Genomic DNA, 17,966 nt, shown 5'->3' with positions numbered 1-17,966 from the left:
AGAAGCACTTCCTTATGCTAGTTTTAAATCTGCTGCCTATTAATTTCATTGGGTGACCCCTCGTTTCTGTGTGGTATGAAGGGGTAAATAACTCTTCCCTATTCACTTTCTCCACACCACGTATAATTTTGTAGGCCTCTGTCATATCCCCCCTTAGTCATCTCTTTTCAAAGCTTGAACAAATACCAGTCTTTTTAATCACTCATATGGAAGCTGTTCCATGACCCGAATCATTTTTGTTGCCCTTCTCTGTACCTTTTCCAATACTAATATATCTCTTTTCAGATGGCTTGACCGGAACTGCACACAGTATTCAAGATGTGGGTGTACCATGGATTTGTACAGTGGCAATATGATATTTTCTGTCTTATTATCTATCCCTTTTATAATGGTTCCTAATGTTTCTGGACTGTCAGTGCATATGGATGAGATGTTTTCAGAGAACTATCCCCGGTGACTCCAAGATCTCTTTCCTGAGTGGGAACAGCTAATTTAGACCCCATCATTTTGTATGTATACATGGGATTATTTTTCCAGTGTGCATTACTTTTCACTTATCAACATTGAATTTCGTCTGCCATTTTGTTGCCTAGCCCAGCAATTTTGTGAGATCCCTTTGTAACTCTTCACAGTCAGCTTTGGACTTATTTATCTTGAGTAATTTAGTATCATCTGCAAACTTTGCCACCTCACTGTTTACCCCCTTTTCCAGATAATTTATGAATATGTTGCACTGCACTGGTCCCAGTTCAGATTCTTGTGGAACCCCCACTCTATATCACTCTCCGTTGTGAAATCTGACAGTTGATTCATACCCTTTGTTTCCTATCTTTTCACCAATTACTGATCTATGAGAGGACTGTCTCTCTCATCCTAGGACTGCTTACTTTGCTTAAGAGCCTTGGGTGTGGGACTTGCCAAAGGCTTTCTGAAAGTCCAAGTATACTAAATCAACTGGATCACCCTTGTCCACCTGTGTGTTGTCACCCTCAAATAATTCTAATAGTTTGGTGAGACATGATTCCCCTTTACCAAAGCCAATACGACTCTTCCCCAACATTAAATGTTCATCTGTGTATCTGATAATTCTTGTCTTTACTGTAATTTCATCCATTTTGCCTGGTACTGGAGTTAGTCTTACTGGCCTGTACTTCCCAGGATTGCCTCTGGAGCCTTTTTAAAAAAAAATAGGCGTTACATTAGCTGCCCTCAGGCGTCTGGTAGAGAGGCTGATTTAAGTAACGGGTTACGTACCACAGTTAGTAGCTTTGCAATTTCATATTTGAGTTCCTTCCAAATTCTTGGGCCAATACCATTTGGTCCTGGTGACTTATTACTGTTTAATTTATCAATTTGTTCCAAAACTGCCTCTATTGACAACCTGAATCTGAGACAATTCCTCACATTTGTCACCTAAAAAGAATGGCTCAAGTGTGGGAATCTACATCACATCCTCTGTAGTGAAGAGCAATGCAAAGAATGCATTTAGCCTTTCTACAACCAATTTGTCTTCCTTGAGTGCTCCATTAGCACCTCAATCGTCCAGTGGCCCCACTGATTCTTTGACAGGCTTCCTGCTTTTGATGTATTTAAAAAAAATTGCTGTTAGTTTTTGTCTTTTGCTAGTTTTTTCTTAAAATTCTTTTTTAGCCTGCCTAATTATACTTTTACCATTGACTTGCCAGAGTTTATGCTCCTTTCTATTTTCCTCAGTAGCTTTTGGCTTCCAGTTTTTAAGGGATGTCTTTTTATCGCTGACTCTTTTACTCTGCATCCGAAGAAGTGGGCTGTAGTCCACGAAAGCTTATGCTCTAATAAATTTGTTAGTCTCTAAGGTGCCACAAGTACTCCTGTTCTTTTACTCTGCTGTTTAGCCATGATGGCATTTTTTGGTCCTCTTACTGTTGTTTGTTGTTTATTGTTTATTATTTATTATTTAATTTTATTATTTTATTCAGAGTATTCATTTACTTTGAGTCTCTATTATAGTGTTTTAAATGGTTTCCATGCATTTTGCAGGCATTTCACTGTTGTGACTGTTCCTTTTTATTTCCATTTAACTAGCTTCCTCATTTTTGTGTCGTTCCTGTATTTAAAGTGAAATGCTACTGTGGTGGGTTTCTTTGGTATTTCCCCCAGACAGGGATGTTAACTTTAATTGGATTACGGTTGCTATTACCAGGGAGTTCACCTATATTTACCTCTTGGACCAGATTCTGTGCTCGACTTAGGACTAGATCAAGAATTGCTTCTACCCTTGTAGGACTAGCTACTCAAGAAGCAGTCACATCTACTGCTTCCCCCCATCCACTAAGTCGGTAACCCTGTCAAAGAAGAATTTAGGTTGGTTTGGTATGATTTGTTCTTGACAAATCCATGCTGGCTATTTCTTATAACCCTATTATGTAATTAATTATGTAATTGTGTGTGTGTAAAATACATACAGGCATATGTGTTTATCATGTATTTCATCACTGATTTATCTTTGTATTGTTAAGTATTCAGAGAGTTCCTCCCATGAAATGGTTTATTAGCAGTGATGGGAAAGGCAGGACAGAAGCTGCTAGTCACCCACACTGATCATGGCTGGCTTTCCATTCTGACAGGCCGTGACAGAATCAATTATTTGTACCTGACTATCTTCTGCACATTTCTCTGTAACTCAGGCGTGGCCTCTCCATTCCAACAAGATGAGATTTCTGCTGTCACCTTGCTTTCAGTGTGGCCCTCATTCACTGTCACCCATATACTTGTGCACAAACGTTTTGTGGCAGTAACAGTGGGAAACAGCTGGTGGGTTGATGGCTAGAAGGAATTAGATAGGAACAATCTATTTCGGTTTACCTGTAATTGAGGAGAAGACAGTAGTCTAGACTGAATGCTACTGAGCTGACGGAGTGGACAGCGTGGAAGACTGAAAATGTGATCTTGTGTTCCCAGCTTCACAACTGCACTGGGGCTGGGTGAAATGTGTCATGATTGGTTTGGGCTTTTTGCGGGGGCTTCAAGTAGTCATTTAATAACATTTTTAGGACTGGATTTTCATTTACACTAAGTCCCTTGTACACCCCGCAAGCAATGTACAGTGGCTTTATAGTGAGTGTGAATTAAACTGGTGTAAAACTGCCTGAATGGTGTAAAGGGGTAATGGTGTAAATTTCTTCTCAATCCCACTCCAGTGGGGAGCACAGGGTAACTGAGGGGTTTTTTTTTGTTCCCAGAAATGACAGCAGGTTAGGAGTTTCTGCGCGGAAGAGCAAAGCTGCAGAGGTGAGGTGTGTGTGTTTGGCTTTGTGGGTGCTGATGTTCTCGTCATCCTTATTTCCCGCGTGAGTGAATTCCATCATTTTGGGCCTACTGCCATGAAAGCCCTCCATCCCATGGTCCAGATGATGCATTCATCCTCATCCTCAGTGTCTTGCTGCCAGCAGTAACTCCTGGGGTGTCCTGCGCATAGTTTAGAAGGTAGGAGAGGGGACGATGTGGACAGGGAGCATCTGTTCTCCAGGGTTGAGTGGGGCCCCAGGAAGTGGCTGGGAATCCTTGAAATGGTCACAGTTTTCACTCAGACTATGGAACACTGCAGCAGTGAAAAGGCCCTACTTCTGTGGGAGTAGGGCTGTGGAATTCCAGGCGTATTGCCTTGACATTTACCAAGTCACTTTTCTTCTGTGCTTGGCTGTTCGGTTGTTTGTTTCATAGAAAGAGGTGATCTAGCCCAAAACATGTTTCTGTTTGGTTTGAGGAGGGAAAAAAAAAATCAGCTCGGTTTTTATTTGCAATTCCCTGATTTTTAATAAGTCAGTCACTGAATTTGGTAGCCCACCACTACCCATTTGGAATGACAATGGTAGTGTCGCAAAAGCATAGTTAACCAAGCAGTCTGTTAACGTACAGAGCCGGGGATCGTTATTATACACTGTAGCTTTCTGTCCCAAAGTCATCTCCTTTATTGTACTTGGCATCTGTACTTTGGCTCTCATCTCTATTGCAGCAATCCATAAATCCTCATCCCACCCGTGTTAATTCAGACACGCATTGTCTACAACTACCCTGTACTCCAGAGCCACCAGACTGTAGAAAGTGCTTCATTTATAAAGGGGAAATGAAAGCTCCAGTAGAGGGTTGCAACAATTACAACTATTTGATTAGTTGCAATAGGGCTATAATTAGCTCTTATTTAAGAAGGCATATGGCTCCAACAGATGGGAAAGGAAGAAGCAAGTCAGATAAACAGTTCTATTTGCATGAGACTTTCTGGTCTTTTGTTGTGGGTTTGTTGCACTATAGTGCTTGGTTTTTAATGTTCATTCAAGGAATGTCTACAGGTTCTACTTTTCCATAGCAAAATTAGCAGGCCTTCAAGTGCCTATAAACCGTGGCAACAGCAAGGGAAACAAAAAGTAAATAGAGGACAGACAGATCCTTAGCAATTAAATATACTAGGCCTGACGTTTCAAGGTATCAGCTCACTGAAGTCAGAGGGAGCTTCAGACACAGGCTATAAGGAGGAAAAATGGCCCAGTGGTTAAGGTGCTGATCAGGCACTCAGGAAATCTGGGTTCAGTTACTGGCTCTACCACAAACTTCCTGTGTAATCTTAGGCAAGTCACTTAAGGCCAGATTTTTAAAGGTATTTAGACATCTAACAGCTATTGGCGCCTTAGTTCCCAGTCTGTAACATGGAGGTAATAGTTCTAGCCTACCTTTAATGGGTTGTGAGGTATTTTGGACGCTGTGGTAATAGGGGACATATAAGTACCCAAATTAGGATTTGTTTCTTGCAGCTGTATATTATTAACTGGAAATATAAGTGTTAAAGGGTAAATTGCTCTTCACATGACAGCATGGGGGGAGGGACAGCTCAGTGGTTTGAGCATTGGCCTGCTAAACCCAGCGTTGTGAGCTCGATCCTTGAGGGGGCTATTTAGGGATATGGGGCAAAAATCTGTTGGATTATTTAGTTGGGGATTGGTCCTGCTTTGAGCAGGGGGTTGGACTAGATGATCTCCTGAGGTCCCTTCCAACTCTGATATTCTATGATCTTTACAGTGTGTACCATGCTTTATTAATGCAGCAGCTCGGTTCATATACACTCTTTCACAGTAGCTCTTTCTTTAAATTAAGGCTTAGTAGAGTCTAGTATTCTGACCCTAAGAGCACCCCAGTGCCAGATGGCAAGGATCTCCCTGGTACAACAGTAAAACTCAGCTGGCCTCAACAGCTCAATACACCTCATACACTGTTGTCATGACATCTATTGAAAGGTGTCTTGTAATATAGTCTTTGAAGATGAATAACACACTGCTCATTAATATCACTGTAAAATGTATGTAATGAATCTGCATTATGGAGGCTTTCTGCTATTAGGGTTTGGAATCTGTAAACAGACCAAGGAGGCAAAACTGGGTTTTTCCAGGCAAACGAGAATGACCAAGACCTTTTCGGCTTCTGGTGTCAGGGCCCTGAGCTAAAGCTGCACAGAAGCATTTAGAGTTACAGGGTAGGTGATGACACAAGCCCTTACTGTCTGGGTGAATCCCAAAGCATCACAAGTGTCTTTGTTTATTTGCACGCTGGTGTCATTTTATTGTTTTCCGTAGTCATTAAGAGAGATTGAAGAAGTCCGCAGTGTTTGAATAATCATCTTATTTGGTGTACTGGTTTATTAAAAAGAACAGGAGTACTTGTGGCACCTTAGAGAATAAAATTTATTTGAGCATAAGCTTTCGTGGGCCTGGTTTATTAAAGGAATCCAAAGAAAAAAACAACAACATAAAGTGAAGAATATTAATGAGTTTATAAATGTTAGGCCTGTTCTCTGTACTGATTCTTTCCATGGTTGTTTAATATCCCACCCACACATATTTTACACGTCACAAAATCCCAAGTATCCTGCCGAGATGTACTTTGCAGAGGGAGGGATACAAAGGTGCCCTCATTACTCTGACATTGGATGGGATTCTAACCCTATGTATAGGGTAACATTTAGAACAAAAATAACAACCGGGGGCAACTACATGGTAAACTATGTGGAACCATAACAATAGGCTTGATTGTAACTTTGCCCCTTAGGCAGGGGTGAGGCATAGACACACCAGGACAGGAACAGAGATCGAATTCCTCCTCCTCTTCCTTGGGGGAAGAATAAGTTACTTCACCCCTCTTCGTGGAGCAGCTCATTCCCTCATTGTGTTCCTGGCCAGCTGGCCTGGGGAGGGAGCAAGGGCAGAGCCAAAATTCTTTCCACTCCCTACCCTTTCTCCATCAAGTCCTGCTCGCCTTCACCCCCTTTCGATGAAATATCAGGATCCTGGGTGAAAGTAGGCAGGACTAGTATCAGGAGCTCAGGAGTTGGGAACTGCAGCTAGGGGTCAGAGCCAGTGTCAGAAGCAAGAGTCAGGCTGGGGGTCAAAGCTGGAGTCTGAATCAGGAGTAAAGCCAAGGGTGAGAGCCAGAGTCAGGAATTAGGTCGAGAGTCAATATCAGGGTCAGTGTTCGGATTCCAGGGGTTGATCGGGAGTCAGGATCCAAGTCTGAATCAAGATCAATACCAGGAATTCAAAGGCAGAGAAGCAGGGCAGTTATGACAGGTAGCCAGGGATTCACATTGTTGCCTGGGCACTTCCTGGTATGCTCCATGGGCTTATAGGATCAAGGAGCCAATCAGGGATTGCTAAAACAGCTGTCAGCTGGATCACTGGAGGTAGAACTTCCTCTGGCATGCAACCTCTGCAAATCGTGCATGACAGGGAGCGGTCAGATTACAGCTGCCATTGGGTGGCAAGGTGAGGATGTCAGTTGCCTGGTAACCCTGAAGGCCCAGGTTTAAGTCATGCAGATCCTTTTCACACATATACCCACACCCCATAGGGACAACGCCCTGCCAGGCTAGGTTGTCCGGGTGCACTGCATGGAAGGCCTCCATGAGGTCAGGTGCGTGTACCTGGGACACCAGCTCCCACAATCACTCGTTGGGGCCATAGACTTCCCAATTAGTGAAACACCAGAGCAAGCTGTGTTTCATTTCAGAGTCCAGTATTATATTTGTCATGACCCTGCACTGCACTAAAAGGAGAGGTGGCTGTGTTCGGCGTGCAAAAGAACTGTTGACATCTGGCTTCAAAAGAAACACATGAAACACTCGGTGTACTCGGAAGGATCTGGGTACTCAGAGCCAAACGATCACAGGGTTGATTGGTTATGGGCCATGGTACTGGCGTTCCACTTTGCAACAGGGCTGGTCCATGCAGAGGTGTTGTGCTGGCACCCACACTTTCTGCCCCACAGAAAACGCTGGGCCTTCCTGATGCTGACGGTCAACGTGTCGTTCGTAGTCCTTTTGCGTTTTCAAGATGTGTTTAAAGCTCCTTCTGCATCTTGTGGATCTGCTGGACCCAGTCGGCAGCTGTGGGGTTCGTAGAGGTGGTGGGTACAGCTGGGTGGAGACAGGGATAGAACACAAAGTTCTCATAAAAAGGACTTTGCCTGGTGAACACATGGTCGGTGTTGTTGTAGAACTCAGCCTGGTAATTCATAAAGTATCTCAGATATTACTCCAAAACCTGATTTACTCTCTCACACAGGCCATCAGTTTGTGAATGATAAGCAGAGGACGTATAGGCATGGACCTCCCACAGATGTAGAATTACCACAAAACTGTGATATGAATTTTGCTCGTTGGTTGGATGTGATCCGTTCAGGGAGTCCATAAAGCCGAATGATGTGTATCATCAGGAGCTGGGCCATTTTGTCTATGGAGGCAGATGTACAACAGGGGGGTGAACTGGGCCATTTTACTTAGTAGATTTACTGCAGTGAGGATGACTGTGTGCCTGTCAGGCATGGGAAACTTGTCCATCAAATCCAGGGAAATGGCCGCCCAGAGTTCAGCTGAGGTTTCTGAAGGTATTAGAGTGCTGTGGGCCTTAGTGGGCAGTTTCTTGTTGCAAGTGCGTAGCTCACAGGAGCCGAGGTAGGAGTGTACCGTTGCATGCACCTGCAGCCACCAGAAGGAACAGGCAACAAAGAGATGAGTCTTGAGGTGGCTGAAGTGGCCAGGTAGTGGTGCGTCATGACAGAGCCACAGCACCTCCCATTGAGGATGTCCTGTGGAATGTGTAAACAGCTCCTGTTCTACAGGAAGCCATCCCAAACCTGCTGTTGTCTCTTATTTACTGCCTCAAGGCTCCTGGAAAGGGCCTCCTCCTTTTTTAGCTGAACCAATGAGGGGCAGGAGGTCTTGGGGAATGGTGGCATCCAGGAAATTATGGGGCTTGAGCATGAAAGGCTCCATGCGGGCGAGGGAGTAGCTGGCAAGGCATTTGCCTTTTTCCAGCAAGGTGTTGGTGATGGTAAAAAATCTGTGAGGAACAGGGTACATCAAAGGTGTCTTTGGTTCAGCGCCTTTGCACTGTGGAGATACGATACATGATCTTTGTATACCTGGGTTTTTTTCTCCTTCCTCTGCATCATGGGGCACAGGTCTCTTACAGGTTTAAATTAGTGTAAATGGTGGATTCTCTGTACACCTCTACCCCGATATAATGTGACTCGATATAACACGAATTTGGATATAACGCAGTAAAGCAGTGCTCTGTGGGGGGGGGGGGGTGCACTCCAGTGGATCAAAGCAAGTTCAATATAACTTGGTTTCACCTATAACAAGGTAAGATTTTTTTGGCTCCCGAGGACAGCGTTATATCGAGGTAGAGGTGTAACTTGAAGTCTTTAAATCATGATTTCAGGATTTCAGTAACCCAATGACAGGTTAGGGGATCTGTTAAAGGAGGGGTGGGTAAGGTTCAGTGGCCTACAATGTGTCGGAGGTCAGACTAGATGATCATAATGGTCCCTTTTGACCTTAAAGTCTATGGGTGTAGCCTATAGAGAGGATGCTTGCTTATGGTATATAGAAATGTAAGTAGGCCCAAAAATCTATTTCCTAAAGGTAGGTTTAACAATAGTCAAGCGAGGCCTAATAGAATATGAATGAAGTGAGACAATTCAGAGGCAAGTTTTAGATAAGTTAGGGCATCACCCCAGCTCATGTTGTAAACATGTTTTGGTCCTAACTGGTTTTTACAAGTGTTTCAGATAAAATGTTAATGTTTTGGAAAATACTGTCTGTATTCCTAGTTATTGGGATGGCATTTATGCAGATGGTAATGCACACGATGCTTAATGTTAAATAGGCAATGAGAAAGTAGAAAATATTTAATTATGGTAGCAGAAATACACACATGGTAAAAATTAGATTTAATGTTAATTAACTAAGGGGCATTATCATAATTAATTATAAAAAGGGTAGTATGCTGATTTTAGATAGGTGCACCCATCCACCATCAAGGCACCATTAGAGAAAGGATTATACCATTTTTCTCAGTCAGGGGCTGATCACCCCTGCATGCATCATTTCATTTTAGAATGTGAGTATACATGCAGTGTATGGTTATGTTGTGATGCCTGATTGCTTAACTAACTACTGTATATTAAATAAAATCATTAAGTTGATCATTTATTGTGTCATTCACAGTCCTCCACAAAATTAAATGATCTGTAACCACCCTGGAGATTGATACCCTAAAGAGTTCAGTTTGGTTTTATTCTTTATTTTTAAATTACTAATTGGGAACGCATAAATCAAAAATTATATGGACACCTTCGAGGCGGTGTCATCTTTTCTCAAAGGCAGCTTTGCTTGCTAGAAGCTCCTTATATAAAATCTCATAATTTTGTTCTCCCAGAGTGATTTTCAGGGATTAATAGGCACAGCGAAGCAGGTGCTATTGGGGGTCACATCTTTGGGAACATATTGCCCCTATTGCTCCATTAGATTTATCAGTCTTGATGACAAAGGCCCACATCGGGTCAGGATGGATCAGGACTGGAGCACAAGTGAAGGCCCTCTTGAATTGATTGAACGCTCATTGAGCCTCTCGAGACCAGGTGAAGGAGGTATGTTTGTGGAGGAGTGTTGTCAGTGGGGCTATTCATTCCGAGAACCCAGGAATGAAGCGCCTATAAAAAATAGTGAACCCCAGGAAGTGTTGGATCTCCTTGATGTTCCAGTGGCCTGCCCAGCTCCGAACGGCATCCACCTTCCCAGGGTCCATTCTGAGGCCCTCCAGGGACAAGATGTCATGCAAATACTGCACAGAGTGCTCGTTGAAACTGCATTTCTTGAGTTTTACAAATAGGCCATGTTTTTGGAGCTGATCCAGGACTGAGCAGACATGTTGAATGTGTTACTCAAAGCTTTCTCAGAAGATGAGTATATCTTTGAGATAGACTATGATATATTGGTCTAGAATGTCATGAAATATCTTGTTCACAAAGTGCTGGAATATTGCTGGGGCATTTGTAAGACCAAATAGCATTACCAAATATTCGTAGTGGCTATACCAGTTCAAAAGGCCATTTCCCACTCATTCTCTGCATGAATCTGCACCAGATTGTAGTCTCCTCTTAGGTCAAGCTTGGTAAATACCTGGGCTGATTGTATGTGGTCTAACAATTCTGTCATGAGTGGGAGCAGGTAACAATTTCTGATGGTTACCTGGTTGAGGGCCTGGTAATACACATGTAAGTGCAGGTCCAATCAGTCTTTTAACTAAAAGAACCAGAGCCCTGGCAGGGGAGGTGGAAGGATGGATAAAATTCCTTGGCCATGTTAACCTGGAGATAGGATCACAAGGTGTCCAGTTCCAGCTCTGATATGGCATAGATGCAGCCAAAAGTTATCTTGGTCCCAGGTTGCAGCTCAGTCGGACAATCATAGTCATGGTGTGGTGGTAGGATGTCCACTTCTTTTTTTTTTTCCCCTCAAAAATATCTGCATAGTCATGGTACTTGGCGGGAAAAGCAAGAGCCAGCTCTGACAGTGGTCCCAGTTTGGCCACAGCCTGGACCAGAGGGCACCTCGGCAGCAACTTGGGCTTGCGTCTTGAAGCCAGGATTTGTCCAGTGGTGCGCGCAAACAAACTTGCTGACAGAATTTAGAGCGGAAACTGACACTCTGCTCCCACCAGAGGACGTGTGGGTCATGAGCGACCAGCCATGAGTCTCTGAGTATTATGAGGAAGTGGGATGAGCGGATCATATGGTTTCTCAATAGTCCTGGATAACAACTTCCAGAGGCACTGTTTCAATTGTTACCAGGCCTGAGGACAGGAGTGAACCATCTATAGTCTCTATGTGGCCATGCCCTGTTTTTTTGCTGAACCAGGATGGCCAAGGCTTGTGCTGTATCGGCATCTATAAAATTGTCCACAGCTCTGGAATACGTGAGCACCCACTAGGGGTTCCTTAGGATGTGCAGGCAAACCTCGACTTGCAGGTGTGATGGGGGCTCACTGTGCCTTCGATGTGCTCCATGAGAAGTGGGGGGCATCAGGAGACTAATTACAAATCCTAGTTTTGCCTGGTCTGTGGGGTAGAACCAGGGTCAGAACAGGAACAGCAGATGACATTGGTGGAGGAACCCCCTAAATTTTTGGCAGTCTCCATTGCAACAAGGAGTATTCGTCATGTAGCCAGGTAGGCTGCACCACTTCTGTTCAGAACATGAGACATTCCCTTCTGGGGGCTGTCAACCCATTCAGTTGTATCTAGTGCCCTTTGTGTCATGCTGGGTAGGAAGTGGCCTCTTAATGCCATGTCCCCACAGGGCCAACCTTCTTCATGGGTTATGAGGAGTCCAGGCAAACTGTCAGGATCCTGGGCAAAGGTAGGCAGGACTAGTGGCAGGAGCTTGGGAGCCAGGAACCAAAGCCAAGGGTCAGAGCTTGTCGGAGTCAAGAGTCAAGTGCAGAGTCAAAGTCAGGAGGAAAGCTGAGGGCTAGAACTAGAGATGGGGTCAGGAATGGAGCTCAAGGTATCAGGGTCAGTGTTTGAGTTTTGGGAGTCAATCAGCAGTCAAGATCCAAGTCAGAGGGGTCACTAAGACAACTGTCAGTCGGATCAATTGAGTCGGAACTTCCTGTGGCTTGCAACCTTTGCAGATGGTGTGTTGCAGGCAGGGGCTAAATTACAGCATGAGGATGCTATTTACCCAGTAGCTCTGAAAGCCCAGGTTCAAATCCTGTCAGTCCTCACATGAGGTCACAATCTGAGCAGGACTAAATGTGTGTGGGGAGGAATAAGGGACGTCTTCTTCCCTGCTCAGTTTAGAAAGGGCTGTGTCAATCTAGTGCAGAGAGACTAATAGGCATGTTGTGTGGAACATAATTTGCTTCAGGGTGGGGATCATAATTCAATTTCTCTGGGGAGAACATATTTTTCACACATTTCAGCATTTTCATTGGAAATGATTGCTTTAGGCAAACTAATCATTGTTAAGGCAACTAATCATGGGCTATGTTCCAAGGCTTTTCTGATGATGTCTTATATCTAGGTTTTCTGATTTTAGGTTTGAACTGATAAACACCAATAAAACGCCCTTGGTACATACACAAAGAAATTGGTGTTTATCCAATAAACTCCAGAATTGGTTATTCAGTTTGTGTTGACTTCGCCCCTTTCCCACAGCTGTTTGTTTATGTAGGTGATGGCACTGCTCCCTAGCATGTATCTAAGGGCTTGTCTACATGGAGCAGTAACGCAGATTACAGGGGGGTGATTTCTAAATAATGTTGCACATTAATTGGTCTGTGTAGGCCTTGCTGGTGTGCAATAAAGGTACCCTTGTGTGTTTTAACGTCGTGCTGTTTGGAGCAGTACATCACGTATGTACTAAGAGACAGCCCTGAAAAAACCAAATGTATGGATATCTACATAGAACTCAAAAAATGTTAAAAATGAACCCTGAAAAGTAAAATTAATATACCCTGAAAAACACAAGCCCTCGTTATTGCCTATTAGGAACATCTAGAGTTACAGGGCAGTGGGATATGTGATGTGGTGTTGTTGGTTATATAGGGGACAGAAAATCATGTATGGTTCAAGCACTCGCGTGGGACACGGGAGAAGAGTAGCATTCACTTCGGAGCTCTGCAGCAGACTTCCTGTGTGATTTTAGACAAGTCATTCAATCTCTCTGTGTCTCCGTGTGCTGTCTAGACTGGCATTACAAACCCTTCCCAACCTCACAGAGGTGCGGTGAGAATTAATTCATCAGTGTCTGTGAGGTGAGACACTGTGACAATGGAGACCACGTAAGCACTTGCACAGACTAGGGCCTTGACCGTGCAAACACTCATGCCCAACTTTAAGCAGGTGAGTAATCCCATTGACTTTGTTTCACATACTTAATATTTGACATGTGTGGAAGCATTCGCAGGATCGGGGCACAAACTAGCTATCCACACAGGGGAAAGAGACAGAGAGTCAAGCTTGCCAGGCAAAAAAGAGTAACATCTGATGGAGTTTTATGCAGTTTATTTCCTAATTTGGCCCCCTCACATGATGGGAAATGTGGGGCTTTTCTTTGCAGGCAGTAATTAAATGGCTGCTAAACTGTATTCAAAACCATAAGAATTAAAAACACACAAATCCTTCTTTAGAAAAACAAAAAGGGGCTCAGGACATTTTAAACTACAGAAGAGTTCTTTTGTGTAAGGACATGAGGCTGATCAGTCCCAAGGTTTTTAGTAATTGTCTTGGTACAGTGTTGCCAATTGAACAAAATGCATGAGACTGAAACCCGCCCCCTCCCCCCCCCCCCCAAAAAAAGCTACATGAGGTTATTTTAAATAACAGGAGGTTTGCATCAAATCAACCCCTCCTTCAAAAAAAACACAAACAAAAAAAGTCTTGGTCTCTGTCCAGATTTTTTAAATTAATTTTCACGTATTTATTTATTTATTTATTTATTTATTCATTAACTCTGAGGAGGGTGAGGGGATTGTGTGTCTGTCTGTGCGCACGCACATGTATGTGAGCATTAGACACACAGCATGAAATTCAAGCTGAAGGGTACCAAAAATTCACACCCAAGTTGGGAGCAGTTATGACACTAGAATGAATTAGGTGATGAAAATCCTCCGATTTGCGCAGATAAATTGGCAAATGAAACCTAGTGGGAGTCAAGGCTAGGGTTGCCAGGTGTCCGGTTTTCAACTGGAATGCCCGGTCGAAAAGGGACCTTGGCGGTTCTGTTAGGCGGCACGGGGGGGCCTGGGGCTAAGGCAGGCTCACGACCTGCCCTAACTCTGTGTGGCTCCCGGAAGCGGCTGCCAGGTCTCTACAGCCCCTAGACACGTGGGCGGCCAGGGAGGCTCCATGCGCTGTCCACGCCACTAGTGCCGGCTTCGCAGTTCCCGTTGGTTGGTTACCGCGACGAGCCTCCCTGGCTGCCCTGCCCCCAACCACCTGCCCCAGCCCGGATTCCCCTCCTGCACCCCCCAACACCCCAACCCCTTTCCCCAGCCCAGAGCCCCTTCCTTCACCCCAAAACCTCACCCCAGAGCCCACATCCCCAGCCGGAATCCTCATCCCCCTGCATGCCTGCCCCATCCCCCTGCATGCCTGCCCCCTCCCACACCCTGAACCCTTCATGTCTGACCCCATCCCAGAGCCTGCACCTGCAGCCGGAGCCCTCACACCCTCCTTCATCCCAGCCCCAGCCCGGTGAAAGTGAGTGGGGGAGAGTGAGAGACAGAGGGAGGGGGTGGGGCCTCAGAGAAGGGGTGGGGCAGGGCAGGGGTGTTTGGTTTTGTGCGATTGGAAAGTTGGCAACCTTAGTTAAGGCCCCTTGATTTTCTATGTTCGGCACTAACGATTCGGATTGCCAACATCTCAACAGAATGGGAGCTGTGTTCTTTATAATGCTTGAGCTGTTAGCAATGTCATCTACACTAGCAGGGGAAATAAAGGACCCCAAGGGGCCGGACTGGCTTTCAGTTCACCTTTAAAACAGCATGCATGTCTTCTGCCTAAACTCTTGTAGTTACATAGCATCAACGTGGAGGGCCCTTGATACAGCGGTGATGCTGCCATTCTGCTGCATCTGGGTGGGACAGGATGCCAGCGTCCCAGACAGCATGGCTGAGCTTTCTGCACACCACCACACACTGCTCCATGGGGACTCCTACCACAGTCTAGCATAGTGGCTTTTTGGAGTGGGGCTGGATGCAGAGCCGAAGGCTGCAGTCACTGAAGTAGGTTGGGAGTGGATGGTGCTCAGCGTCTGGTGGAATTAGTCTACCAGTGCATTGTAGCTCTCCTCTCTGGAGCCCTCTAGGAATGCTGATCTCTGTGAACATAGGGCATGTTGAATTTCAAAGCTGAAATGTAGAGTGTTTCCATTCATTTCAGGCATCCCTATTCAGTGGAACTCCTGAACATAATGGAAAGGGATATGTGTGACGAACTGGGACTGTTCTTAATGTGGTCTTTGAATGCTGAGTGGGGAGTGTTGGCCTGGGAAGGCAGGGGAGTGGCTAGGATGGTCTGCATTGGGGGATGGGAGACTGGCCTTGAGGGAGGATACCTGAGCATGTAACATGAGAACCCAGGAAGGAGTTAGAGGCCAGGTGACACCTTTGCCCAGGGAAACTGAACAAAGGCTGAGGGAGGAGACGTTGTGGGGAGAGAGAGTTTTTCAGGAGCTGGCTGGTAATGGAGGAAACCGAGACGGGTCTCTGCCCCCCGCCCCCAATGGGGCTGTGGTGCCCCTGGGACCCCAAGATGGACCTAACTGCAGGGGTCCTGTTGTCTGTGCCTGCAAGACCTGTCTTGGACTGTGTTCCTGTCGTCTAAATAAACCTTCTGTTTTACTGGCTGGCTGAGAGTCATGGTGAATCGCAGGAAGCCGGGGATGCAGGGCCTTGTGTCCCCCCACACTCCGTGACAATATGCAATTATTTTTGTTAAAGGGACAGGTTTATAAGGGGGCACTTGGATATGAAGCAAGGACCACTTGATCTGCAGTCAAACACTCTACCACTGAGCTATATGGAACATTCCCTGAGGCATTGTATCCATTCACCTTATTGTATAGAAGCCTAGGCATTGTTGACTGTCTTTGACTTTGACCTTCTCAATAAAAATAGTGGCTCTAATGCCGTCATGCAAATCTAACTTCCAAACCAATTATCCACTAGCAGTGGTCTGGGCAGGAATGGGTTTGAAATAAAAATTACATTAAGCTTTCCATCTCCGAAGAGAACCAGTATATCAATATCCAAATCAAATAACAGCAAAGCCCTTTTGTCTGTCAGATAGGAATAAGAATACATTAGGTCTGTAATATAATTTTCCAGGTGTCTCTAAAATGATGAGGTTTAAATTAAAATAAATATGACTGCATGCCTTTGAAGAGTTCATCTGGCTCAAGCATTCTATTGGAACAGCTGTAGCGCAACAAAGTAAATATGCTTTTTTTTTTTTTGGATTATCCACACTTATGAGCAGCAGCTGTCCAGGGTACCTGATGGGAAGACATCGGGTAGAGGAAATAATTTGTATATTCCCAAGTATGCTTGATAAAAATCAGAGTTAGGAAAACTGACTTGCATGTAGTTTAGAGTTTCAGCCAGATGGACCCGGTAAATATTGAACTCAGTCTGATCTGGATATAACTTATATTCCTCCATAAACCCTTTTAGATAGTAAATGTTTTGGCAGTGGGGCTGTCTTTATTTATGTATCTGGTACAGGCCAAACAGACTGGTGCTAAATAAATAATCAATGATGATTATTATGCTATAGTATCATTGTCCTATCTCCCTGGCAACATGCTTGGTTTTTAGAGAGTTCCCATACCACTCCCCCCTTTTTATTTTAATTTTTGCAAATAAAATTGACAATAGGAAAGAAAAAATAAAGAAACTAATGGAGATATCCCATCTCCTAGAACTGGAAGGGACCTTGAAAGGTCATTGAGTCCAGCCCCCTGCCTTCACTAGCAGGACCAAGTACTGATTTTGCCCCAGATCCCCAAGTGGCCCCTTCAAGGATTAAACTCACAACCCTAGGTTTAGCAGGCCAATGCTCAAACCACTGAGCTATCCTTCCCCCCTCAAATACTCCATGCTGCTCCCCTATAGTAGTATCCAGAGATACGGACTGCAAATTGTATACACATTTTCCACCAACTGGAGAGAAGTCAAACAACAGTGATCCATTCAGCAGAATTCATTCAGTGCCACCTCCTCTTGATCAGAGTTTCACAAACGAGTGCTTCCTCAGACCTCCCGGCTTGCACGGGAGCAGTTGTAGCCTTGGGTTTGCAAACAACATAGTGTTGCCTGCTCTGTTCATTTGGCAGTTGTGAGGAGTACATAACATCTGCACAAAGGTCCCAGTTCAGGAAAGCACTTCAAGCGCTTGCTTAACTCCTTTCCTGTTCATAAAAGCACACGCTTGAATGCTTTCCAGAATAGGGATAAGAGACTTAGGTTTTTCAATTCTGCCTCTCTTTACAGGAGCAAAACTTCTGCACCTTTTAAGTAGACTTGCTTGAAAGCCAGGAGAGTTGTTGAACTAGATTGTAAACTCTTGGGAGCAATGAGGATCATTTTGTTCTGGGTTTGTACAGTGCCTAGCACAATGGGGTCCTGGCCCGTGACTGGACCTTCTAAATGCACTGCTAATACAAATAAATAATAATAATAATATTATAATATTCCAGAAAATCATCGGTCAGAACTTATGTGAGCTGGGGTGACCTTAGGGGTGGGTAATCAGGTTGGCTACCCTGGGCACCAATGTTCAGGGGTGTCAAATCCTTGTGTTTTTTTGTTTGTTTGTTTGTTTTGTCTATTTGTTTTTGCTTGACAGGTGTTTTTATTGCTTTTGCTTGTGCATTTTGTGCGGGGTTGGGACTGGGGCATTGAAAATGTTTTCTACCCTAGGTGACAAAACCTTTAGGGCCAGTCCTGTGCTCAAGAATCATGTTTTTAAAATTCCCGTGGTCACAGAATGGCTCTGTGTAGGGCTGGGAGGAAGCTTTGCAGGGATGTTGTTGCACCTAGGCAATGGAAGTGTAATTACTAGCGGATACTGATTAAAAATTATGGTACAAC

General features: G+C 44.6%; 1 protein-coding gene across 5 annotated transcripts in view; it reads left to right on the top strand.

Moving 5' to 3' along the window:
* FAM135B (family with sequence similarity 135 member B) overlaps positions 1-17,966 on the top strand; it is a 331,843-nt gene that overhangs the window by 183,013 nt on the left and 130,864 nt on the right. The gene's annotated exons all lie outside the window — the stretch shown is intronic.

Source organism: Chrysemys picta, chromosome 2, assembly GCF_011386835.1.
Source record: "Chrysemys picta bellii isolate R12L10 chromosome 2, ASM1138683v2, whole genome shotgun sequence".
NCBI lineage: Eukaryota > Metazoa > Chordata > Testudines > Emydidae > Chrysemys > Chrysemys picta.
This window is presented reverse-complemented; position numbering and strand designations above follow the sequence as displayed.